Here is a 26,154-nt window from a genome sequence, read left to right as displayed (position 1 = left end):
ATCATGACCTAAGTTGAAGTCAGAAGTTCAACGAGCTGAGCCACCCAGGCACCCCCCCAAGAATTTCTGCTTATAAGAATGGTTGTATGGTAATGAATCTTTAACTTTATAAGGTGATGCCATACTGTTGGCCAAAGTGACTGTAGTCCCACCAGCAGTGTATGAGTTCCAATTGCATCATATCCTTTTTTTTTTTTTCAACGTTTTTTATTTATTTTTGGGACAGAGAGAGACAAAGCATGAACGGGGGAGGGGCAGAGAGAGAGGGAGACACAGAATCCGAAACAGGCTCCAGGCTCCGAGCTGTCAGCACAGAGCCCGACGCGGGGCTCGAACTCACGGACCGCGAGATCGTGACCTGGCTGAAGTCGGCCGCTTAACCGACTGCGCCACCCAGGCGCCCCTGCATCATATCCTTAACAACACTTGGTAGCATAAGTCTTTTTTTTTTTTTAGTCTTTTTTTTATCTATCCTAATATATATAGTGGTATCTCATTGTGATCTTAATTGGCTTTTCTCCGGTGACCAAATTGTACATCTTATCATGTGTTTATGAACATTCTTAAGCAAAGTATTTATCAAATTAAATTCTAAAATTCAGTTATGGGAAGCATCATTTTCAAACAGGGAGACTTGAAATTTACCCTTTATTAATAAGCACAGGGGGCTCTGAACCCATTCAACAATGAGCCCTCAGCTAGTATACAATATTAACATTGAAATCCTGTCATTGTGTTTTGAAATATCTCACCTTGTAAGATGAATCATTTGCTAAAGCACCTATTTTTAATTGGATAAATTTATGTTCTGAACAGGAATGAAATGAAATTCAGGAGACCTATCATTATGCAAAATCATAAATAAAGACAACTTCTTTGATGAGGTTTTTCTTATGAAATATTTGTTGAAGAAAGGTCCTCCGTGAAGGCAAAAAAAAAAAAAGGCAGCATTTGTGAAACTATTTGGGCTGAGATATTTACACATGGCAACATGCAGAAACTTAAAATCATGAGTATCCTTGTATTCATTTGCTGGGCTACCATAACAAAATAGCAGACAGGGCAGCTTAAACAACAGACACTTATTTTCTCCCAAGTTCTGGAAGCTAGAAGTCTAAGATCAAGGTGCTGATGAGTTTAGTTTCTTCTGAGACCTCTCTCCTTGGCTGCCTTCTGGCTGTGTCCTCACAGGGTCTCTTCTCTGTGTGTGCACATTCCTGGGGTCTCTCAGTGAGTCTTACTTCCTCTTCTTATAAGAACACCAATCAGATTGGATTAGAGCCCACCCTAATGGCCTCACCTTCATTTAATTGCCCTTTAAAGACCCTATCTCATCCAGTCACATTCTGAGGTAGTATGAGTTAGGGCTCCCACGTATGAATTTTAGCGTGATGTAATTCAGCCCATAACACTCTTCCTTTAGCAGACAAGTTTCTGACATCCTTTTTCCTCCCACATAACACAGGAGGAAACTTGGCCGCTAGCATCCAGAGCGGGGTATTCAGTGGACCAGAAAGTAAACGCCCTCTGCCCAGCAATCTGCAGTCACCCTTGTGTTGTGTGCTTTTCCGCGTGTCATTGTTGACCTGCCAGGCTCCAAAGTCCACGTATTCAGACCAATAATAACTAACTAACCCTTTCACATTGGCACACTTCAACAAAATAGTCTTGTTTCTTCTTTTGTAAAGTAGCGAATGCTCACTGAAAAAAAAGATCAAATATTGGTGAAGTATAAGAAAAAAAAGTATGTAATAAGAAGATAAGGATCACCTCTGAAAACATAGCCAGCGGTATCCAGTTACCACATTAGTTACATGCTCATCAGAATATTTTGTTTAGCAAATACTTGTATGCTTTTTAATATAAAAAATAGAAATCACAACATATATACTTTTTCAGCTTTGTTTTTCCTACTTAATATATTATAGACAGTTTTCCCTTTCAGTAAATAGATGCCTTAAGACATATTAAAATTCAGGCTGGCCAACCCAGCCTCCCTCCAGAGCCAGGCTTTCCTTAGACTCATTGCAGTGAAGTGGAAATTTCAGGGCCCAAAGAGGCAAAGCCAGTCAATATGAAGCAAGTCTAGGCATTAGCCCGTATGCATCCAACCACCTGCCTGAAGGTGAGATGTGTAGATTGCCAAGGGTTGCTGGGCCCCGAGTCAGGGAGGCTCTTTTGTGATCTGGGAGCAGACAGCAAGCAAGCTCTGGTATCCTGCAGGCTTGTGGGGACTGCCTTTCCTAGGTGGGAGCTGCCCTCACCTCTTTTACTGACCTTCCTCCGGGCTGAAATTGTGAACCTCGTCCACTCCTGATCACAGTTCTCTTCTCATTTAGGACACGGAGGGGCATCTTTCTTCCCCCAGCGCTCAGATAGACACATAAAAAGCAACTCACCCTCACCCCAACACAGAGAAACGGTCAAAAAAGAATTTGCAAACATCACGCATTCTCCTCCTTTGCTTCAAATACACAGTCCGTCTTCTGGGAATTGGGCCCAGAGGTGCATAAGAAAGATGTTTGCCCTAGGCTGTTCATCCCCACCAGACAGGAAAAAAACTACAGGAAAAAAAAAGCCCAGCAACACAATATCCTCTTAAAGAGGTACTAAGTGTTGCACTGACTGATAGAAATTATGCCATAACTGATTTCCTATTGCTAGATATTTTACTTTATTTCCAAATTTACTAAATGACACTTCAGGGAATATCTTAGACACATATTTTGCACTCTTGCCTTAATATATTTCATTAGAATACATTCTTAGAAGTGAAATTTATGGGTCGAAGGATATGCACATTTAAAGTTATGACAACTATTTCTGATCTGCTGTCTGCAAATGTTATAGCAGTTTATATCATTTCCGTTATTTTAGGTATATACCTTGGAATGAAATTGAGGGTGATTTGGTAAACCTATGTTTAACTTTTAGAGTACCTGTCAGATGATTTTCCAGAACAGCTTTGCCATTTTATATCCCATCAGCAGTGTAGGAAGGCTCCAATTTTTCCAGATCCTCATGAAGGCTTGTTATTATCCCATCTTTTGCTAGCTCTGTGAGTAGGTGTGATGTGCTATCTCATTGTGGTTTGGATTTTCATTTCCCTGATGACAAATGATGTGCTCATGTGCTTATTGGCCATTTGTATATTTTCCTTAAAAAGAAAAAATAAATTCAGACCCTGTGCCCATTTCTCAAATGGGTAATTTATCTTTTTAATGTAGAGGAATAAGAGTTCCTTATATATTCTGAATACTAATTCCTTATCAAATATATGACTTGAAAAAAATTCTTCCATTCCACGTGTTGTCTTTTCCCTTTCTTAATAGTGTCCTGTGAAGCACAAACGTTTTAAATTTTGGTGAAACTCAATGAATCTATTTTTTCTTTGGTTGCTATGCTTCAGGCTTCACATCTAAGAAAACACTGTCCAATCCAAGGACAAGAGAGAACATTTATTCTAGGAGTTTTATAGTTTATACACTTACATTTAGGTCTTTGGTTCATCTTGAGTTGTTTTTTGTATATGGTAGGAGGTAGGGGACCAACTCCATCCTTTGCCTGTAGATATCTGGTTGTTTCAGCACTATTCGCTGAAAAGACTAATCTTTAACCCACTGAATTGTTCTTGGCATCCTTGTCAAAAATTAATTGACCCTAGGTTGATTTTTTCTTAATTCTCAATTCTGTTCTATTGATCTATATTCTGCTCTATGCCAGTACCACACAGTCTTATTTACAATAGTTTTGTAGTAATTTTTGAAATCAGAAAGAGTAAGTCCTTCAAGTTTGCTCTTTTTGGTTTTTAGGATTGTTCTGTATATACTGGAGCCCTTGCATTTCCAGATGTATTTTCTACCATTAATTTATAAAGTTCTTTCTATGTTAATAGTACCCCTTTATTAAACATATTATTTTTCTTAAATATATTTTTTTCCACTCAGTAATTTTAATATTTAATTAATCTATTAATCTTTCACTCATTGTTTTGGGATTTGGCTATAGCTAACTTTTTGGTATGTCAGTCTTCTGCTCTACCTAATGTAGGCTAGTCCTTTAATCTCCCCATCCTTGATCACTGTGAAACTCAGACTCTACCTGAGTCATAATCTTGTTACCTTCTTCTTATGTAAATAGTGCAAAAGATTAAAAATGGCCAAAAATTATTTGCCACGCCTCCCATCAATAGATGAGGTGTATGTGCCCTCCTCTTCAATTTAGGTGCGCTCTGTAACTGTTTTCATCAATAAAATACGGCAAAAGCTTACTCTGTGCCTGGGTTTAAGCCTTAACAGACTAGAAGCATTCACCTCTTGGTCCTTAGAACATTCTTTCGAGCCCTAAGTTGCTATGTAAGAAGTCTGACCACCCTGAGACCACCATGCATGCTTTGTGTGGGAACCCCTGACAGCTGGGGGTCCCAGCCTTCCAGTCATCTTCCAAGAAACCAGACAAGTGAGTAAAGCCTTTCAAAGAGGTCACCCACAAGCTAAAGCCACCAGGTGACCCTAGTTGACCATCATGATGTAGAAGAATCACCCAAATAAGCTCACTTGGATTCATAACCCACAAATTCATGAGATATAATTAAATGGTCATTGTTTTGAGTTTGGCAGTAATTTGTTACACAGCAGTTTGTTACAGATCAATAACCAGCAGTTAGCCTGGGCTAACCACCACCCATGTACCGGTAAAATAGATGGAGAGAAAGATGCATATAATCCTTTAAAGAAAACATTTTCCCTTTTGAAAAGAGGAGAAAGAGTAATGGTTGCAAATCAAATATGGAAGCTCTGTCAAGCCCTTGTATCCCTTGCAGATTCTGGATGAGAGAGGAAGACTGGCTGGGAGGTGGACAGGCAAAAAAAGGCGAGGCTTTGAGGAAGTCTAATGGAAGTGGTGGCTTACTCCCTTACTTTGGTTAATCTCCCCTGAAAACTCCTCCCACCTATGTCATCTAGGAAGAAGATTCTTTTTAATCCCCTTATTTCGAGGATGGAAGAGATACTAGGAAGAGTAGACTGGGACTAAGTTCTAAAGTGCACCTGGCTTGCCTCCGATGCAGAATCGACTTTAAAACTGCTTTGGCTATTGGTAGAAATATAAAAGTGTAGCTACTATGGAAAATAGTATGGCAGTTCCTCAAAAACTAAAGCATGGAATTGCTCTATGATGTGGCAGTTCTACTTCTGGGGATATATACAAAGGAACCAAAAGCAGGGTCTCAGAGAGGTGCGTATATACCCACGTTCGTAGCAACATCCTTCACAACAGGCAAAAGTGGAAGCAACCCAGGTGTCCACTGATGGATGAGCGGATAAACAAAATGTGTTATAAACACACGATGGGGCATTATTCAGCCTTAAAAAGGAAGGAAATTCTGACAAATGCTTCAACATGGATGAGTCTTCAGGCATTATGCTAAGCGAAATCAGCCAGTCACAAAAAGACAAAATACTACTTAATTCCATTTATAGGAGGTACCTGGAGTATCAAATTAATAGAAACAGAGAGTGAAATGGTAGTGGCTAGGGGCGAGGGTGAGGAGTATATCGAAAATCGCATGAAGAAGTTCTGGAGATGGGTTACGCAACAGTGGGTAATATGTTTAACACTACCGAACTGAGCACTTCAAAGTGGTTAAAATGGCTAATTTTATGTTATGTGTATTTTCCCACAATTAAAAAAAAAATAAAGAAAATGCCAGATTTTTTTCTGGGTGGAAGCTGGGGGCTCTGGATTTTGGGAAAATGGCTGCTAGGCTGTGAATGCTAAATCCTCAGCGATTCCAAAGATCAATTGTCTTCATCGGGTAAAGGACTTCAAAGGCACTTGTTATTTATAGAACTTCATTTGGGAATTGTATTTTTTTCAGCTCCCAAGATTTAAAGAACAGACACTATTAGGAAGTTTTCTTGTAATTTAAAGATGATCTGTATAGATGTTTATATTATAAAAAGGTATTCGTGTTACAGTACTAATTTGTAGTAGCTAATATTTATTGAGTGTTTACTATGTGCCAGGCCCTTGGCCAGGCTACATCAGTTAGGATGGTTAGGTTACACTGTGACTACAAACAATCCCCAAATAAGCAGAATTTTGTTTTAAATAAATTAAAGTTTACTTCTCACTCATGTGACACAGGTGGGCTGGGGACTGTGTTCCCACATATCATCCTCTTTATCCTAAGAGCCAGACTGATAAAGCTGACAATATCAGGAACACTGCCAGGGCCCTATCAATAGAAAAAACAGAAGCAGATATTCAGCGTTAAACCAAACTGAAAAATTTGAGGACACAATCCCTAAGATTGTCTTCACTTCTGACACCAACTGCAAGTTCAGAAGTTTCCCCCAAATACTTTCAGATTCAGTAATTCACTAGAAGGATTCTAAGAACTCGCCAAAAGCTTTTGTGCTTACAGTTACACAGCTAAAGGAAGAGACACATAGGGCAGAATCTGGGAAGTTTCCAGACACAAAACTACGCAGTCCTCAGGATGCATTACTCTCCCAGCATCAATCCCTATGCTACTCACAGAATATTGCTGACCAAGGCAGCTCACCTGAGCTTCTGCATCTAGAGTTTTTATTGAGGTTAGAGAAGCATGATTAATGGCAGGATTTAATGATTGATTGAATGATTGACTGACAACACGTGACCCAAGGTCCCCACCCTAAATCACATGGTTGGTCTTCCTGGTGTGGCCAACCGCCACCCTCACCAAAGACATTCCTATCAAGTATGACATTGAGTACCTCGTGGAAGCTGAGGGCAAAGGCCAGTCCTTTCTTTGGGCAAGGCCAAATTCTTTTTTTTTTTTTAATTTATTTTTTTAATTTACATCCAAGTTAGCTAACACACAGTGCCACAATGATTTCAGGAGAGCAAGGCCAAATTCTTTACTACACACCCTATGTCAAAACACACACTGGCCTTTAAAGCTTCCACTCAGAAGGAACACATGACACTTCTTCTCACATTTTTTTGGCTAAGTCAAGTCGCAAGGCCAAGTTTAACTTCAAAGGGGGTGGGGAGGTACATTCTTCCCGTAGATGATTAGATATAGGTGACTAGAGATCCAGTCTACCATGTAAGTATTTTTTGTGTGTATTATTCACTTAATTCTCTCAACAATTCCTACTACTATCTCCATTTTTCAAATAAGGAAACTGAGCCATAGGGAGTATCTATGATAACTGAGTATCTTACCTCTCTACTAAGTGTCAGGCCTCAAGTCATGCGGCCGGTGAGGCCAGGGCTAGAAATGTCTGGTTTTAAGCCCAGGTACTCCAGCTCCATAGCTCATGCTCTGTAAGACAATAAGAAAAAAATTGTATTGCTTCCTCACGTTTCTTCTTCTCTGCATTCAAATACTATTTGATGAATACTCCTGCTGTGCCAGGCACTGGTCTGTGATGTGCTGGAAATATAATGGTGAATGTGACATTAGGCACTTGCCCCAATGAAGCTGAGGTTTGTCTTACTTTCTTCCTGGACAAAGGATGAAATACAGGGCCTGGAATAATCAGGTCCCATTTGCCACACGCACAGTCACCATTATGACCATCGTATCACACTTATTCTCCCCAACTGGGATAGAATCTTGCCTACCTGCTTCTTGAGACTTTGGAGGGGCAAAGAAAGAGGTAAAGGAAAAATTAAAATTTGGGTGAATGAAATGAAATAAGAGTGTAAAAAGCACAATAGGGTAACTCTTTGCCACTTCCCCTTACCACAGAATAGTCAACAGGTACAGTATAGGCACTGCCCCATCTGTTGGCAATTACAAACTGTATTCCCACCTGGACTGGTGCCTTCTGGCTCAGTATCAGCCCTATCCTTACCCTTCATCCTCCAGAGCGCATACCTTTTCCTGGAACTATTGAGGAAAGGATATGTTTTCTCGTACTGAGTTTGCTGAGAAGACAAAATGTTGGCAGCTATCCTGTCACCACTGGAGATCAGCCTGTCTGAGAATGGAGCCACAACAGAGGAAAGCAGGCAAGATACAAGACATGCAAACCAATCCTTTAACATTTGAGCTCCTGGATCCAGCCATGCCTGAGGTCAGTATGTCCTAGACTTTTCAGTTACGTGAACCAATCAATTCTCTTTTTTTATTTTGTTTTATTTTGTTTTTAATTTAAATCCAAGTTAGTTAACAGACAGTGTAATAATGATTTCAGGAATAGAATTTAGTGATTCCTCACTTACATATGACACCTAGTGCTCATCCCAACAATTGCCCTTCTCAATGCCCCTTGCCCATTTAGCCCATCCCCCCGCCCAACACCCCTCCAGCCACCCTCAGTTTGTCTTTTGTATTTAAGAGTCTCTTACAATCAAGTCTCTCTTTAGGGCCAAGAAGTTAAGTTGAATTTCTGATATTGCAACCAAAGAGTCTCAATACACCCATATATTTTCCCCCTTTTAAAGTTCCAGTGCCACAAAAGCCATCATACATCCTCCAGAGGAAGGGAGAAAGGTTTGTATTCAAGAAATGAAAAGAAACCTGAGGAAGGCAAATGAGGCTCACAGAGCATGATACCAGTTCCTAGGAACCACCTGCTGAAATTGTCACTGCTTCTACCCATACAGCCTGCAATTTTTAGCAAAGTGTGAAGAGCAACAGAAGGAGGAATTGACCACCAGGAGCTTGGAGGGATACCAGCGCACTGAGTATCTTCTCTCCACTAAAAAGATTTAGTGCCAGAAAGCTGAAGTGAAGCCTCATATCCTTAAAATTCATTACAGCCATAAAAAGCACCGCCATATTTTCATGAGCTATTAAAACAAACAGTTAAAAATAAAGCCCATTTGGTATCCAATATCCTTCACACGATCGTATTTTTTCATGTATTTGTGAAGCAACAAACGTTGGCTAACTGCAATACATCTCCTTGTAACTGATTCCAATTTCCACATTCTCTTTTGCATCCTAAAATAATAAGCTGCAATTTCTCTAGCCATACAATTTATAAATTACATAGACTTCCATCACCGCATGAAATGCGTTCTCTTTGTTTCTCCTCTTCACCTTTCTCAACTGATCTTTCATTTTAACAATTCTTGATGAAATCCCCACAACATGGAGTGACGTGAGAATGAGCATCAGAACAGTATAAAGGGAGGGGAGCCTGGGTGGCTCAGTTGGTTAAACATCTGACATCGGCTCAAGTCATGATCTCAAGGTCCGTGAATTCGAGCCCCGCATCAGGCTCTGTGCTGACAGCTCAGAGCCTGGAGCCTGCTTCGGTTTCTGCCCCTCCTTCTCTCTCTCCCCCTCCCCTGCTTGCGGTCGATATCCTTTTCTCTCTCAAGAATAAATAAACATTAAAAAAACAGGAAAGAAAATGCTGAATACACTTCACTTCAAACATCTTTGCTGCTAGAGCATGAGTGTATGACGTAGGGCCTGAAGGAAAATCTACTGGAAATTTGAGGGAAAGGATTAAAAAATAAAATTCACAAAAATAATAAATAAACAAACAAAATTCACACACACACACACACTCACACACACACACACACACACACACACACACACGAAGAAGGATGCTCTTTCTCCCTACTTCTTGTTTGTGGATGAGATCTTGTAATGATGTGATACCTGGAACTGCAGCAGCCTTCTTGAGAGTGAGGGTATAACCTGAAGTTGAATACTCTAAAGTACTCTGAAGATGGTGAGAAGGAAGAGCGGTTTTTAGTGACATCTTTGAACCTCTCATTTAACTAACCCTGGGACCCCGCTACCTTAGGATTTAGCACAGTGCCTGATACATACAGAGCACTTCACAAACATCTGTTGAATGAATAAATGAATGGTTTTAACTTTTCACAATTTGTCTTCAGAGGAGATAAAAGAAATGTCTACCCAAACTAAATCTTCATCCACCCATAACTCAGCAATTCCACTCCCAGGTATATATCCAAAAGAAATGTGTTAGTTGTCTACAATAGACAAGAAAAGCATTCATAACACCTTCAAACTGGAAACAACTCAACTGTCCATCAGCAGGAGAATGGATAAGTCAGTGTTGGAATATTCTTGCTTTGGGAGACTATAAAACAATACAAAAGAATAAACTATTAATACAATAGCATGGATGAATCTCACAGACATAATATTGAGCAAAAGACACTGTACCCGCAAGAATACTTACTATATGATTCCACTAAATAAAGTCCAAGGGGCGCCTGGGTGGCTCGGTCACTTAAGCATCCGAGTCTTGATTTCAGCTCAGGTCTTAATCTCACGGTTTGTGAGATCAAACCCTGAGTCAGGCTCTGCAATGACAGTGCAGAGTCTGCTTGGGATTCTCTCTCCCTCTCTAAATAAATAAATTTTTTAAAATGTGCTTAAAAAATAAAAACAAAGTTCAAGAATAGGAAAATTAATCCAAGGTGATAGAAGTCAGTGGTTACCTCTGGGAAGTGGGGATGGTTATTGAGGGGTACAGGGCATAAGAGAACCACCTATGGTGACAGAAAGGTTCTTCTATATCTTGATCTGAATTGTGATTACATGGGTTTATGCACATGTAAAAAAATCATCAAACTACACATTTAACAGCTGTGTAACTTCCTGTATATGTTATACCTCAATTTTTCTTTTAAAAAAGATTTTATAACGTTTATTTTTGAGAGAGAGAGAGAGACAGAACGTGAGAGGGAGAGGGCAGAGAGAGAGGGAGACACAGAATCAGAAGGAGGCTTCAGATTCTGAGCTGTCAGCACAGAGCCCGACGCGGGACTCCAGTCCATGAGCCGTGAGATCACGGCCTGAGCTGAAGTCGGACGCTTAACTGACTGAGCCACCCAGGCACCCCTACCTCAATTTTTCTTAAAGCAAAAAAAGTTTTGTTTTTCTTTTAAAGGAGGTAGAGGAAACAATTTTTACTCAGTATTTATTTAGGGAAGGTATTACTTTAAGTGCCTTACAAAATAAGCTTCATAGTAACAACTATCAAGTAGGCATTGCTATCTATATACTACAGATGCAGATATGAGAGTCAGAGAGATTAAGTTACTTTCCAAGGTCACACAGCTAATCGGTGGCAAAGCTGGTATTTGAATACAAATGTATCTGATCCTAAGACCCATGACGCTTTCTCTGTATTACTATGAAATGTACAGGTACCTGCATGGCCAAACTTTCCAAGGTCATGGAAAGAAGCACCACTGTGACCCACGAATCCTCTTCCTGAAGGTGGACTTTTCTATAGAAGTTGCCTAGATGGGAACAGAAAAGGTTTTATGTACAAAGATAGTCATTGCAGAATTTATCATAGTGAAAAACCGAAAACAAGGCAATTATTCAACAGTGTATAATTAAGCAAATGATAATACATATACTCAATAGAATATTATACAGCCATTAGAAATTATGTTCAAGAAAGCTTCTGATGTAATGTTCAATGGGGTAAAACAGAATAGAAATTGAATTTACTTTAAGAATACGACCATGAAAAGCAAAAACTTGTTAACTTAGAAGGAAAAGCCTCAAAGTGTTTGCACGTAAAGAACATTAACAATGTCTGCCTCTGAAGAATGTGATTTGGCAAAGTGGTTGTAGGGGTTGGGGTTGGTGGGGGGTTAGGGAGAGGACAGGGACATTTTTTGCTTTATAATCTCTGTATTTGATTTTTCACAATGAGTATGCATAATTTTATGATGACATTGTAACTCATTAAAAACAACTGGAAGGAAATTTGTAAAATATTAACAATAGTTGTCTTCGGATAACAGGATTTGAGAGATTTTTTTAATTCCTCCTTTCACTTTTCTGGACTTGGTAAAATTCCTATGATGAGTATATGTTTCCTTGTATCTGCAAAAAAGAAATAAATTTATTTCAATGAGGTGATGCATCTGAAAGCACGCTGTACTCTGTGAAGCAATTCAATTACAGGTGACTTTATAACTACCGTAAAACATATGAAATGCTGTCAATGCCATTGTAAGAGCAGAGGGCAGGCCCTCTATCCTGCGGCCTGAACACGCAGTTTCTCCACAGCTGCCACCTTCAGAAGGTGGAAGCAGGCTGGGCAAACCACGATCTGTCCACTCAGGACAATTGTAATGCTCAGTAGTTTTTCTGGCAAAACCACGGGCATTAGTTTAGAACATTTCTTGAGGCTGTGCTTCTCTGCCCAGGCTGCACATTAGAATCATTCAGAGGTGATTTTTAATTTTTTAAAAACGTTCTACCCCCAGGGATTGCAATTCAATCTCTTGGGGTGCAACCCAAATATGGATTTTTTTTTTTTTTTTTTGAGAGAGAGGGTAAGCAGGGAAGAGGCAGAGCGAGCGAGAGAGAAAATCCCAAGTGGGCTCTGTGCCATCTGTACAGAGCCTGATGCAGGGCTCAAACCCATGAACTGTGAGATCATGCATTACCTGAACTGAAACCAAGAGGCGCTTAACCGACTGAGCCACCCAGGTGCCCCTCAAGTACGGATATTTTTAAGATGTTTCCCAGTTAATCCTGATAAGCAGACTGGAGAGTGATGCCTTCTGGAAATACCGTGGATAAATTATCTCCCTGTAATGCAGGAAAGTGTTCTAAAACTCCTCTGGGAATGCCTCACTGTCCAACCAAAAAAACTGGAAAAACATTTGCTTTCTTCAAACCAACCTGAGCTTTGTTTTTTAAAAAGTAAGAATTTTAATCACCACTGCTACATTTACAGTTTATAAGGGGCACTCAAGGAGTTAATATCATTTGATGATCTCATTAAATTACGATAACTTGTATAAACTGCTAACAGGTGTAAATGCCTGGACAATTCTGGGAGGTAAAAGAGGCAGAAACTATTATTTCCATGTTGCCCAGGAGGGAACTGAGAGGGAAGAGTACAGAAGTTTCCCAAGATCTAATAACAGATTTGAACCCAAGTATTCCTTCCTCCAACTACAACATTTGACTTATGTCTTTGAACTGCCAGGGATATTACAATGGAACAAGAGAGTGGAAAAAGGCTTGCCTGCCTCCTTTTTCTCTGCATCACCAGAACACAGAAAGCAAAGTGAATGTATTGCGTAACTATATTGCACATGGAATTGTGCTACCCAATAGCACTGCCAAGGACGAGGTCTGGACACATGACTAAGTGCATATTGAATGAAAGACTGAATGACTTTATCATCCAAGATAATACTACCCCCATTTGTCTTAGTCCATTCAGAATGCTATTGCAAAATACCATAGACTGAGTGGCTTATAAACAGCAAGGATTTATTTCTCACAGTTCTGGAGGCTTGGAAGTCCAAGATCAAGGCTCTGGCAGATTCAGTGTCTGATGAAGTCCCACTTCCTGATTCATAGGTGGCAGTCTTCTCCATGCAACTTTACATGGCAGAAGGGGTGAGGGAGCTCTCTGGGTTCTCATTTATGAGAGTACTAATCCCATTTATGAGGACTTTACCCCATTACCTAATCATCTCCCAGAGGCCCCATCTCTTAATACCTTCACATTCGTGGTTAGGATTTAACGTACACATTTTGGAGGCACACAAACATTCAGTCTACAGCACCATTTTTAATAGGAGGTAACAAGACTCCAAGAGGGAAAGTAACATATTGAGGTAGAAGGACTTGTAACAGAGAGACCTGGAAGAAAAGACAAGTAGGGACAGCCAACCTTGTACTCTTATCCACTATACTAAATTACCAACTGATTATAGTTTTTAAACACCAAGCCCTAAAGACCACAGCCTTAGAGATAATTTATACAGCAACTCTACTCTAGATATTATACACAGATATTACAATAGGAGGAATATTAAATAGGAGTTGGCAGCAGTGATGTGCTATTACAGTGTTTTATTGCAAACAATTCATTTTACTTAAGATCTACTTCCAGAATCCTTAGTCTGACTAATGACAACCTTCTGAAATGATTTAAAAAAAAAAGATTCTGCTTCCTGAAAAATTCACATAATATAGTATGTGACAGATCTCCATAGTCATATATTTATATCCACAATTACTAGATATAAATAAAAAAGAGCTAGAGAAAAGCTAGCATATATGCTTTTAATCAGGAAAGAAAGACCTCTCTAATCAATGTCTTGCAAAACCATTAACCAAAATCCTAAACTGAAGCTCAAATAATTGGAAAATGAAATGATCCACCTACTCATGACAAGGTGATTGAAGTCTTACAAAAAAAAAGTTGATGTACATATAGATGAAAAGGACTGATGCTGCCATTTGGTAATTGGCTAAATAACAGTCATAAATAAATGGAAGAAATAACTAAGTTGGGAGCAGAAGTCAGAATTTTCCCCATCATTGTCAAGAGGCCACAACACATTTATCCAGAACATCGATGCTTAAATCATCAGTTATGTGGAACAGAACAGACAATAGTAAAGGGCATTATAATTCATCCATCCATTGTCTGTCTGTTCGACCATCCAGGCATCCATCCAATAGATTTAACCACATCAAATTGCCATTATTTGATTTTTTTTTACTTACAAGAGAGACAACTTAATGTAGTTCAATACAAAATATTCAATTAATACTTGTTGAATATACTCCTATGTTCAAAGTACTGTGCAAGGTTTGGGAAGTCACAATTGAGTAAGAAATACACTTCATCTCTGCAAACCCCCAGTGGGAGAAATACACACCAACTACTATATATAAGAGAGTCATGAATATACAAAGTACCATGAGATTATATTAATACATATGCATAGGAAGAACATATAGCAAATTGTCAGCAGGGACGTGGTTGGTGGAAGTTTATAAAATTATTTTTCCTTTTCCTTATTTCTATTTGAAAACTCTTTATTCGTGAACATGCATTATTTTGTAATTAAAAGTTTTTTGAAAATGTACCATGAAGGTTGCAGAATTGATGTCTATTAATAGAAATGTATAAAATAAAGGATTTAAAAGTTAAAATACGTGAAGCAATCTAAGTAAAACAAATGAATGAGAGACTGAATATACGAACGATGGCCAGACTATATGTAAAAACAGAGCTCTGACCTACAACCTGCAGCAACCAGCCTGGGAAACCAACCTATCATCTATAGTAACCAGCCCAGGAAACCAATCTTCTGTCTACAAGTCAAACCACTATCTATCAACCAGCTAGGAAGCTAAATAATGATCTCTGTAGCAACTGACCACACACAGCTGGGATTTAATTAATAAGTTAACATGCCTAATTTTTGAACTTTGGACTAACCAGAGACAGCCCAATATGTGCCCCTAACCAATCATATAGAATGCCCCCTTCTAATTAGGCCCCTTCTAATTAGCCTTCTAATTAGCTTCCCCATGCCAACAGCCTCCAATCAGGACATACCTAAAGCCTTCCCTTTGTTTCACTACAAATTTTTCCTTCCCCTCTGCCTGCCTTTCAATCTCTGCCAAAACACAAGTGATGGTGGCTGACTCCTTTGCTATAGCAAGCTCTAAATAAAGACACCTTGCCTATTCTCGTTTGGTTTGTCTTCATTCATTTCTGCAGAAAAGAGAAAGAGAAATAAATTCAGGAATGAGCTTAGCACACAGAATGCAAATAACAAAGGCATATACATTTATGAGAAATGAGCGTTATAGTAACTCTCCATACTCCACTAACCACAGGGACTAGCTGGGTTCTCATTAAGCCCCAAGAAGATAGAGTTATTTTACTTCTTTGTACTTCCTTCTTTACACCCTCTTTGTGAGCATGGTTTATGCCCCTATCCCCTTAACCTGGAGAGCAAAATCCAAAGCCATGAAATACCTCTCCTTTTACTTGATATTTGAAGGCTGAATCAGAATCAGAAAGACCTAGGTATCAAATTCAATCGCTAAAATATCAACTCCATGAGGGAAGGGGACATGTCTGTTCAGTTCAGTTGAATGATTGAAATAAACACATGAATGCATCTGGGGCATAAGCACCACACAGGACCTGTAAGAAGACAACCCAAATGACTAAATCATCTCAAAAACCTATCTTGCTTCTCCGAAGGTCCCGAACCAAAGCATAGTCAGAGAAAATAGATGATCCAGCACACCAAGTATGGCCCAAACAGACTAGCCACACAGAAGCCAAAGATTGGGGTCATCACTGCCTAGTAATTTGTCCCATGATGCTCAGTGCTTAGTTGGATACAGCTGCATTTCTAAACTCCATCTTTCTCTCATGCTCACTGGATAGTAAACATGAATCGCTATTAATAATAATTTTCCACTGCACGTCCAGAACAATCCATCCAGAGAAAATTGGAACTTCTTCTTTGCTGAGGTCCAGTCCCATCAATTTGATGCTCATTTTCTAGAAAGGCCATTGAGCAAAATTAATGTACCCAAACAAATAGAGTTTGTCCTTGTAACTGATTCAGAGTATGACAGGAAACAAAAGGGCTGCCTTAATGGCCTCCTCTGGGAAATTTATTTTCAGAACATTGAGTTATTTTCTTCTACTCTACCAGATTAGATTAAAGTCTTTATAAAAAAAAAAGAAGAAGAAGAAGAAGAAGAAAGGAAGAAAAATAAAACTTCATTGTCTCTTTTCATAGAAATCACTTTGAGATCTAGCTTCATTTAAATTCACTTGTTATTGTCCAAGTCAAATAATGTTATAATCTCAGGGTTATAACATTCTTTCCACTTTCCATTTTTTCCCATTTTCTTCACACTGCCCCCCGGCATGTTTTACTCCCAGCCTCTTAACCTGAAAAGGAAAATCTAAAGGCACCATATGCCAGAAATGAGGTCACCTGAGCCTCTTTAAAATACTATCATACCTTGCCATGAGATAACACCTCGGACTATTATCCAAAAACTCTGGTCATCTTTTTTTCTGCTGTATTGGACAGGTCAATGAAGGTACCCACCTCACTCTCAGCCACTGGAAAAGAAAAAAAAAAATGCCCTCTCACAGTCTCTAGAATGTTCTATGCCACATGATCTGCCTGCCTCCAGACCACTTCCATCACAGCCAATTGGATCTAAAAGCAGCCCATTCATGGGCTAACCTTTGAGGTGATGAGGCATGAAAAATTCTATCCAAATAGGAAAGATAGTAACAAAAGAAGCCTACCAGAGTACCCGGTTGGAAACTACATTTAGAAAATACAAAGAGCAAGGCGTTTGGGTGGCAGGAAGAGACTGAACAACTGCAGAGAGAAGGCATGAGTGAGCCCACAGTACTCATAAGCAGCAGCCACAGGGTCAAGAAAGCATGATCAGACAAGGAGTGAGTGGGCAAAAGGAAACGGATAAGATCTGGCAGAGCTGAAGCAGCAGAATGGCAGGGAACTGGTGACCCCTTGGTGCTAAGGAGCAGAGAGAGAAGCTAGTTCCTGGCCGGGTTTCCCTTAAAGTCCCTGGCCATTCCCTGGATGGCCATTCCTGTCACACGAGCTTCCTACCATTATATGTACACCCCAAAGCAAAACAAAACAAAACAAACAAAAACCCACGAACCCCTATTACAGGAACCCAAGTGTGCATCTCTTTTTTAAATACAAAACAGCTGGACACAGATGCCTCTAAAAACTAAACCTTGACACAACTGGTGGATCTTCACCTTCCTGCACAAAGAGGAGGTGCAAAGTGCAGAGGAGGCTGAAGTCGTAGGCAAGAGCCCTGAGGTCTGATCAAGCTCTGCTACTAATTTGCAAGGTAATCGTAAGTAAGGTGGTTTTCATTTCGAAGCCTATTATTTTAACCATAACATGGAGTTGGATGGGATGCATTCCCTTGGTAACTATCTATCGAGTGCCTCTGCTATGTGGCAAGTTCTGTGCTGGCTGGTGGGGCGTAACAGTGATCTGAGCATAGTTTTTGCTCTTCAGGCTCGTGTGCCAGTTAGCAAACAGGTGAACAGATTATTACAAAGTTGCATGATGTTAGTGCTAGTTAGAGAGTTCATTTGGAGCCAGTGAGGAGGGGCATCTAATCTGGTTGGGGAAGGAGGCCTGCATACAAGTCTTCCTGAGGAAGTCAAGACCTGGAAGTAGACTGGGCATGTTCTGGCTAGACGGGAAGAAAAGAACGGTCCGTGTGATGGTTAGTTTTATGTGTCAACTTGGTTAGACCGTAGTGCCCAGTTATTTAATCAAACACTGACCTAGGTGCTGCTGTGAAGGTGTTTTGGAGAGGTGGTTCGCATCTATAATCAGTGAATTTTAAGTGAAAGAGATTACTGTCCATAATGTGGTGGGTCTCACCCAATCAGTTGCAAGGCCTGAAAGCAAAAACTGAAGTTTCCCAGAGAGTAAATTCAAGACGAGAACATCAACCCGTGGGTTGCCAGCCTGCCACCTGCCCTGCAAATTTTGAACTTGCCACCCCCCACAATCACAGGAGCCAATTCCTCTAAATAAATCTTTTATATCCTATCGGTTCAGTTTCTTTGGAGAACCCTGACTAATACAGTCCACAGACAGGGATAGGCACAAGCCCCTTGGCAGCAAAGCCAGAAGGATGGTTTACAGAAAGTGAGGAGGGCAGTGTGTAGAGCTTGCAAAAATTTGTAAACCCAAATAACGTTTTTAGATTACCTTCTAAGTATCAGGTGAAACCACCAAAACGTTAAGCAGAGGAGAAACATAATTAGAAATGTGAGTTGAGAAGATCACACTGGCAGCTCCACAGAAAAGAGATTTGGGGGTGGAAGGCCTGGCTGACACCTTTGGTGTCTTGTCCAGTATCTTTTCCTCGCTTACCTCCTGCCAGTGGAATTATAATTTGGTCTGGTGTCCATCTCTTCAAGGTGACTCCAGAAAGTGGGGTTGTATTCCCAACTCCAAGGAGAAATTCTGATTGTCCCAAGTCAGTACAATGGTCCCATTCTCCTTGTCAGTCATTGGTTCCACAGTGGCATGTGAACGAGTTCTGGGCAGTGAGCTTTGATGGGAGGTCTATCATGGAAGACTTCTGGGAAAGGCATCCTCATTTGTAGAAATGCACCAGGGGGCAGTCCCTTCCTGCTTCTGGATGTGGCCATGTCTGGGTATGAAGCTGCTTACAACGGCTGCCACCACTGTTCACCCATAAGGGTAGCATCCTGAGGGTAAAGCCAACAAACTAAGCATGGATGAACTAAAATGGAAAAGAACCTGGGTCTCTGGTGACAGTAATGAGCCCCTGAGTCAACCAGCTCCCAATTTTGCCCACTTGCTGGCCTTCTCCTTTGGAAGAGAATGAATTTCTTTTAAACCGATTTGTGTTGGGATTTCTGTTTTTGCTTCCCATGATATCCTAACTAGTTTGGGGGCTAGAGTAGAAATAAGAGTCTAGTTAAGAGACTGTTGGAATGGTCAAGACAGAGATGATGAAGGTTTGGACCATGGTGGTAGTGATGAAGAGAAAGAGAAGTTGATGATTCAGGAGATATTTCAGAAGTAGAATCAACAGGGTGAAGGGTGGATGGATGGAAGGATGGATAGATTAAATCATTAGGAAAGTTCTTTCCATGTTGACAATGACTGTCTTAGTCTATCTGGGCTGCTGTAATAGAAATATCATATGCGGGTGGCTTATAAACACTATAAATTTGTTTCTACACTTCAGGAGCCTGGGAAGTCCAATTAGTGGCACCAGAAAGTTTGGTGTGTGGTGAAAGCCCACTTCCTGATTCACAGGCAGACATCTTTTTGCTGTGTCCCCACATGGTGGAAAGGGGCACGGGAGCGCTCCAGGGATCTTTTCTGTAAGGATACTAAATCCCTTAGTGAGGGTTCCACCCTCATGACCTAATCACCTCTCAAAGGCCACACCTCCAAATACCATCACATTAGGGATTAGATACCAACATAATGAATTTTGGCCAAGCACATTTAGTCTCTACTAATTTTTTTTTTTTTAATGTTTATTTTTCAGAGACAGAGCGTGAGCGGGAGAGGGGCAGACAGAGAGAGGGAAACACAGAATGAAAAGCAGGCTCCAGGCTCTGAGCTGTCAGCACAGAGCCTGACGTGGGGCTCGAACTCACAAGCTGTGAGATCATGACATGAGTGGAAGCCGGACGCTTAACCGACTGAGCCACCCAGGCGTCCCTCTGCTAATTTCTTAACCGCTTAATATGTCATTTGAAAATTTCTTGCGGACCAGGAATGATTGCAGTTGTACTTCTGAGGTTCTTTTGAATCTAATTCATTGGCCAACAATACTAACTCTGAGACACAAGTTAGAAATAATATCAGCAGGTGCTTGGGTGGCTCAGCCTTTAAGCATCTGACTTCGGCTCAGGTCATAATCTCATGGTTGGTGAGTTTGAGTCCCATATCAGGTGAGCTCAAGCCCCACTTTGGGTGAGCCCCACTTCTCTCTCTCTCTGCCCCTCTTGGGGTTTTCTCTCTCTCTCTCTCTCTCTCTCTCTCTGCCCCTCTTGGGGTTTTCTCTCTCTCTCTCTCTCTCTCTCTCTCTCTCTCTCTCTCTCTCTGCCCCTGACTCACTTGTATGCTCTCTCTCTCAAAAAACAAAAAAAATAGTATCAGCATGTTAAGTGTGTTTGTTAATCTATATCAGCATCCAAAAGTCTAACTGGGAGCAGAAATTAATGCACAGCCACTCTCAAGGGTTTCCTCAAAGCCAAGAATGACCATTTCCAACCTCCAGAACTTTCTTGAACAAATCAACTTTTCCTTTATTTTGAGACCAGCTTAATGAGAAAGCCTAGCGGAGGAGCAACCTCTAGAAGGGGGTGGCTGGAGGTCATTTAGTATAGCTGGGGCATCTTCGTGGATGGCTCAGACCAGTGTGGATATGTTTTCAAGCATGTGCATATTGTCCCCTCCTTAGCCTTTGATTGCACCTGGATCCCGGCAGGTGGGCCTATCACACACTCAGTGTGGAGGGGACTGTGCGAGGAAGCTCAGAGCACGTTCGAGATGTCCCGAAAAATTAATGGAACCCCATTGGCTGTGGTTGTTTCATCGGCAGATTTTCTGGCAGGTTTCCTTCAACAAAGACCTTTCATTGTGAAGTTTGCAATCATGGCCTTTTCATCCAAGGAAAAGCATAAATCTGGTCACGTACGGGACGCGGTTCTGCTTTTGCTCACTCTGTCTCTTTTGTGACTACTCGCTAGGTTTGGTCAGTGGTTTCCTTTTTTGTAACACCGTGCTAATACACATACCAAGGCTTTGATGGGGGGGATCTTCCATCTGATAATAACAGGTGCAAATTACTGTGATGGGGTTTTGTAGTGAGTTGAATAGCTCCCCTTGACACTCTACCCCCCAAAAAATTCATGTCCACTCAAAATCTCAGAATGTGACCTCATTTGGAAATAGAGTCTTTGCAGATATAATTACTTAAGATGAGGTCATACTGGATTAGGCTCGGCCTTAAATCTAATGACCGGTGTTCTTAAAAGAAGAGGCAAAGGAACACAGAGATGCACAGAGAGAAGGCTAGGTGGCTTTGGAGCAGAGATTGGAGTAATGGGTCTACAAGGCAAGGATGCTGGGAGCTCCTGGAAGCGGGAAGAGGCAAAGAAGAGCCTTTGGAGGGAGCGTGGCCCTGCTGACACCTTGATTTCCAATCTCTGGACCCCAGAACTATTGGAGAATAAGTTTCCATTGTTTAAACCAGCCAGTTTGGGTTAATGTGTTAGGGCAGCCCCAGGAAATGAACACAGGCTTCAAAGGCTCAGCCCCAGGCTCTCTGCGGGCCGCATCTGTCCCCATTTCTTTCTCTCCGCTCAGGCCTTAAGGATTTGTCACTTTTCCTTTTCTTCCAGCACCTGTGGTCACTCACTCGCCTGCTCTCCACCAAGCCCAGCAGAAAGGGTACCCTGTTTCCCCAGCTTGCCATTTTCCTGCGGACAAGCCCAGAGCCCTCTCCTTATTGTCTGTGTTCTGTTTTGTTTTGTTTTTTATTCTTTACTGCAGAGAAACAGGCAACCACACAAATAAGAATCCTGGGGAAATTACAAAGTTTATAAAACTTGTCAAACCACAGTCCTGCTCCCGAGGTTCCTGGATTTAACTAGCCTCTGCAATTAAGTCGGCACTTAGGGAATTTAGCTATCTCTTAAAATGAAAAACAAAATTTGAATTGTATATGTCTATACAGTTCTAAAATGTTTTACATTTTTTCCTAAAGTAAGCTGCACAAACTGGAAGTACCAATCAATGCATTTTATTTAAGTACATACATTTCTCACCACCACCTCAGCCGTGCATCCCATGAACCCATCCCCATCTGTATCCCAAACCAGGATTCTGGAAGAGAAACTCTGACAACTCTTTTTTTTTTTTTTAATTTTTTTTTTTAACGTTTATTTATTTTTGAGACAGAGAGAGACAGAGCATGAACGGGGGAGGGGCAGAGAGAGAGGGAGACACAGAATCGGAAGCAGGCTCCAGGCTCTGAGCCGTCAGCCCAGAGCCCGACGTGGGGCTCGAACTCGCGGACCGCGAGATCGTGACCTGAGCTGAAGTCCGACGCTTAACCGACTGCGCCACCCAGGCGCCCCAAGACAACTCTTTTCTTAACTCCCTTCTGAGATAGTCCCTGAGGAACTAGGGTTCTGTCCGTTTTGTTCATTCTAGAGCACGGAGCTGACCAACCTTCTCCTTCTCTTGCTGAGATGTATCCTTCCCTTCAGAAGCACCTCCTCTCATTTGGCAGCTGTGATCATCACTGAAAAGGCCATAATGGCCCTTGCCTGACATCTGGGAACTTGGATTTGGGGAGAGTTCCCACCGTTCCTGGTCAGAGCGATTCACTGCGCCTAAACTGCTTGTGCAAACAATATGGTGTATGCTGGATACCTGCCTTGCTTCTATGGGGATCTGGAACTTTGGTAGATGCAAGGCAGAGGGTGCCCACATGACTGGCCCCAATAAAAACCCTGGGCACTGAGTCTCTAATGAGGTTCCCTTGTAGACAGTCTTTCAGTGTTGTCATGGCTTCTAGTTTGGAGGAGGTGTGAGTTTCCTATGTGACTCCACTGGGAGAGAGCTCTTGGAGGTGAGTGCCTGGTTTCCTCTGTACTTCGTCCCATGGGCCTCTTCCCTTTGCTGATTCTGCTTTGTATCCTTTCATGATCATCTGTCATAGACACGAATATGGCCATATACTGAGCCCTGTGAGTCGTCAAAATGAATCTAGCAAATCTAGTGAATCGTCGGCCTAGTGAATCTTCAAAACTAGGGACCCCCAACACAGATTGTCTTGATGATATTTGGAGAGCAAATATCAATGCTACCAAAGAGAACTTAGGGGTTGATGGCTTCTACTACAAAATTCATTTACATAATTCTTTTAAATATAATTTTACTCATTCATTTATTGGTTCGTGAACTATAAAACTTCTGTCAAGCACACACTATGTTCTTCTAGTCACTCTTCTACCCGAAGAGGGAGAGAGAGAGAACGACAGAGAAGGGAACAATGTATCTCTCCTTGCAAGGGGCTCACATTTTCATGGCACCTTCGAATAGGGAAAAAAAATTAAACTTCAGTGGGAGAGGGCTTCATCAGAGGTCAGAGCAAGGATTTGTGGAAGACACAAGGCAGAGACGTTATGATCTCTGCTTAGGAAACTGGGGACAGTATTCCAAAGGCATTGATATTAAACTGGTGAAGAAGAGAGTAAGGATATCCTGGCAGCAAGGATAGACATGGAGACATGAAATAACTGATTCTAGAAATAGGGAGAAGTTCAGGATGGCTGTAGCTGAAATGAGGCAAAACATAAGGCTTACGTTAGAGGTTAGGACCTACTCTTCGGGAGAAATTACGTGCCGCAGTAAATTTTTAGGTTTGTTTTTGTTTTTGTGTTTTGGTGACCAATGGGATAACATTAGAAGTTAGCGACAGTGATCAGAACTGTGATTCTGAAAGAACTTTCCACTGGTTTCCTACGCGAAGAGAAGTTAGAATAGGAGTGGCTTAAGAAGGTGAACTCAGAAAAACGTTGAAAAAAAAAAAAAAAAAAAAAAGGGGCGCCTGGGTGGCGCAGTCGGTTAAGCGTCCGACTTCAGCCAGGTCACGATCTCGCGGTCTGTGAGTTCGAGCCCCGCGTCGGGCTCTGGGCTGATGGCTGGGAGCCTGGAGCCTGTTTCCGATTCTGTGTCTCCCTCTCTCTCTGCCCCTCCCCCGTTCATGCTCTGTCTCTCTCTGTCCCAAAAATAAAAAAAAATAAAAAAAAAAACGTTGAAAAAAAAAAAAAAAGAAGGTGAACTCAGACCACCAGTATTCAATGCTAACTCTGCCACTTTTTTCTGGGTAATCTGAGACAGATTACTTAATCTTTATATGCCTTAGTTTTCCCCTTAGAGTAAAGGGATAATAAGAACTCCTGTCTCAATAAGTTGCTGTGGAGGTGAATATGCTAATAAACTCAAAGTACATACAACAGCAGTCTGGCTTTCAGCAGCCTGTAGCCTTGATTAACACTGCATTAAAGCAGCATCTTATTTGTACTTAAGTTTTTGAGAACAGATTCTGCTGAAAGCAAGGTCCAGTATTAGTAGAAGATAAATTTTGGGAATGATAGGAAACTGGGAGTTATTTTTTAAAACATATCTGTATTCAAATCACAGCCTATACAAGTAAATATTGAAGTGGAGTAGAATACAGAGTGAAGGGGTCATCTAGAGGATCTCTGTGTTTTCTCAAGGTAATAATGGATTCCCTATGAAGCAAAAGTCCACTGGAGCGAGGTTAACAAAGCCAAAACAGATTATCAGCCTAGTGGCAGTTATCAGATTTACTCAAAGACAAGTGTTCTCTGTTTTCTGTGTTTACTGATTGCATAGCAGTTGAACCACAACCTTTAAAATCACATCTAATTAAAACTTTCACCTTAGTCAAGTAGTTCTTGGTTATTTTTTTTCCCATTGCTATAAGGGCCTGATGATACACTAAATCATTTTTGAATGTAATGTTTTGGTTAAAAAAAATCAGTGTGAAAAGGTATACAGCAGTAGAAGTTCCAACATTTCCATATAGAAAGAATTCAGCGGCAAGCATGTATTTGGAACATTCTCCAAGCTAGCCTCATAGCTATCGCTATCATCCTCAATTCCATTAAGACTCTCCTTGAGTCTTTGTTGTGCTTGTTTTTTGTGGCTGTTGGCATTCCTCGACTTCCTTTGCTTGTGGCCACATCCCTCCAATCTGTGCGTCTTCACATCTGCCCCCGTGTGTCTTCTCTTCTCTCTCAAACCTCCCTCTGCCTTTCTTTTATAATACACTTGTCATTGGATTTAGAGCCAACCAAGATAATCTGCGATGATCTCATCCCAACATTCTTAACTTAATCACATTTGCAAAGACCCCTTTTCCCGAGTAAAACAATATTCGCAGGTTCTAGGAATTTGACATGGACATATCTTTTGTGCCACCACTCAACCCACTACCTAACGTAAAATAGCACCTACCCATTCACACCACCATCATTCTGTATTTCCCATCCTGCAGTGTCCTTTTTCATAGCATTTGTTATCATTTTACATGCTAAGATCCTCTTCCTTACTTATCGTGTGTCTCCCCCATGAGAGTGGGAGCTTCTTGAGAACAGACACGTGTTCATTCCTCTGTCTCCAGCAAGAGGATAGCACCTGTCACCAAGCTGGCTCCCCTGCCAGGATTGCTCTTTTCCCCATTCTTCTCACAAACAGCACTGGCGGTGCGGAGCAGGCTTGGCATTCTGTCTTTCCTTCTCTCTGCCCCTCCCCTGCTCTCTCTCTCTCTCTGAAAAATAAATAAATAAACATAAATAAATAAATAAATAAATAAATAAATAAATAAATAAAAGTCATCTGCCCTGAGGGCCTCCTCTGTCATCTATCAGCCCAACAAAAGGCCACAGCTGGATTGCTGAAAGAAATGTCAGAAACTTCAGATGAGATTTTACTCCAGCCAAGTCTCTTTCCTACTCCTGTATTCTCTTTCTTAACCCCCTTTCCTGATCTCTGCCCCTCTTACATGCCCTCATAGCAGCCTGTTCTTCCTCCACACAGCATTTAGCATACTGTTTTTGTAAAATGCCTATTTGTCTGTAAGTTCCATCTGATCATAATCTCCACGAGGGTAAGAACCTTGAGCTCTTTGCAGAGTTTTGTGCATTGTTCTACCAAATTAGAGAACCCAAGGGAATCATGAGACCCCCCTCGAATTTGTAGACAGTTGGTCATAAATGCAGGTAGTCTGGGGACCCCCGAAATATG

At 41.1% G+C, this 26,154-nt stretch overlaps 2 long non-coding RNA genes across 3 annotated transcripts in view; one reads left to right on the top strand and one right to left on the bottom strand.

Annotated features, from left to right (window-relative positions):
- LOC131507750 (uncharacterized) overlaps positions 1-8,451 on the top strand; it is a 41,790-nt gene extending 33,339 nt beyond the window's left edge. The window contains exon 3 of the long non-coding RNA XR_009259685.1: positions 7,865-8,451. This is a non-coding gene — a long non-coding RNA (uncharacterized LOC131507750). The remainder of the gene's footprint in view (positions 1-7,864) is intronic.
- Positions 997-11,326, bottom strand: LOC131507749 (uncharacterized). Of its 2 annotated transcripts, XR_009259684.1 has the most exons (5): positions 11,147-11,326; positions 9,989-10,067; positions 7,216-7,315; positions 2,940-3,157; positions 997-1,701 (listed from the first exon to the last, which is right to left on the bottom strand). It is a non-coding gene; the product is annotated as an uncharacterized LOC131507749 (long non-coding RNA). The 2 variants fall into 2 exon arrangements; XR_009259683.1 differs by lacking the exon at positions 9,989-10,067 and having other exon boundaries at positions 11,147-11,318.
- Between the last annotated feature and the right edge of the window lie 14,828 nt (positions 11,327-26,154).

This window comes from Neofelis nebulosa, chromosome 3 (genome assembly GCF_028018385.1).
Source record: "Neofelis nebulosa isolate mNeoNeb1 chromosome 3, mNeoNeb1.pri, whole genome shotgun sequence".
Lineage (NCBI taxonomy): Eukaryota > Metazoa > Chordata > Mammalia > Carnivora > Felidae > Neofelis > Neofelis nebulosa.
This window is presented reverse-complemented; position numbering and strand designations above follow the sequence as displayed.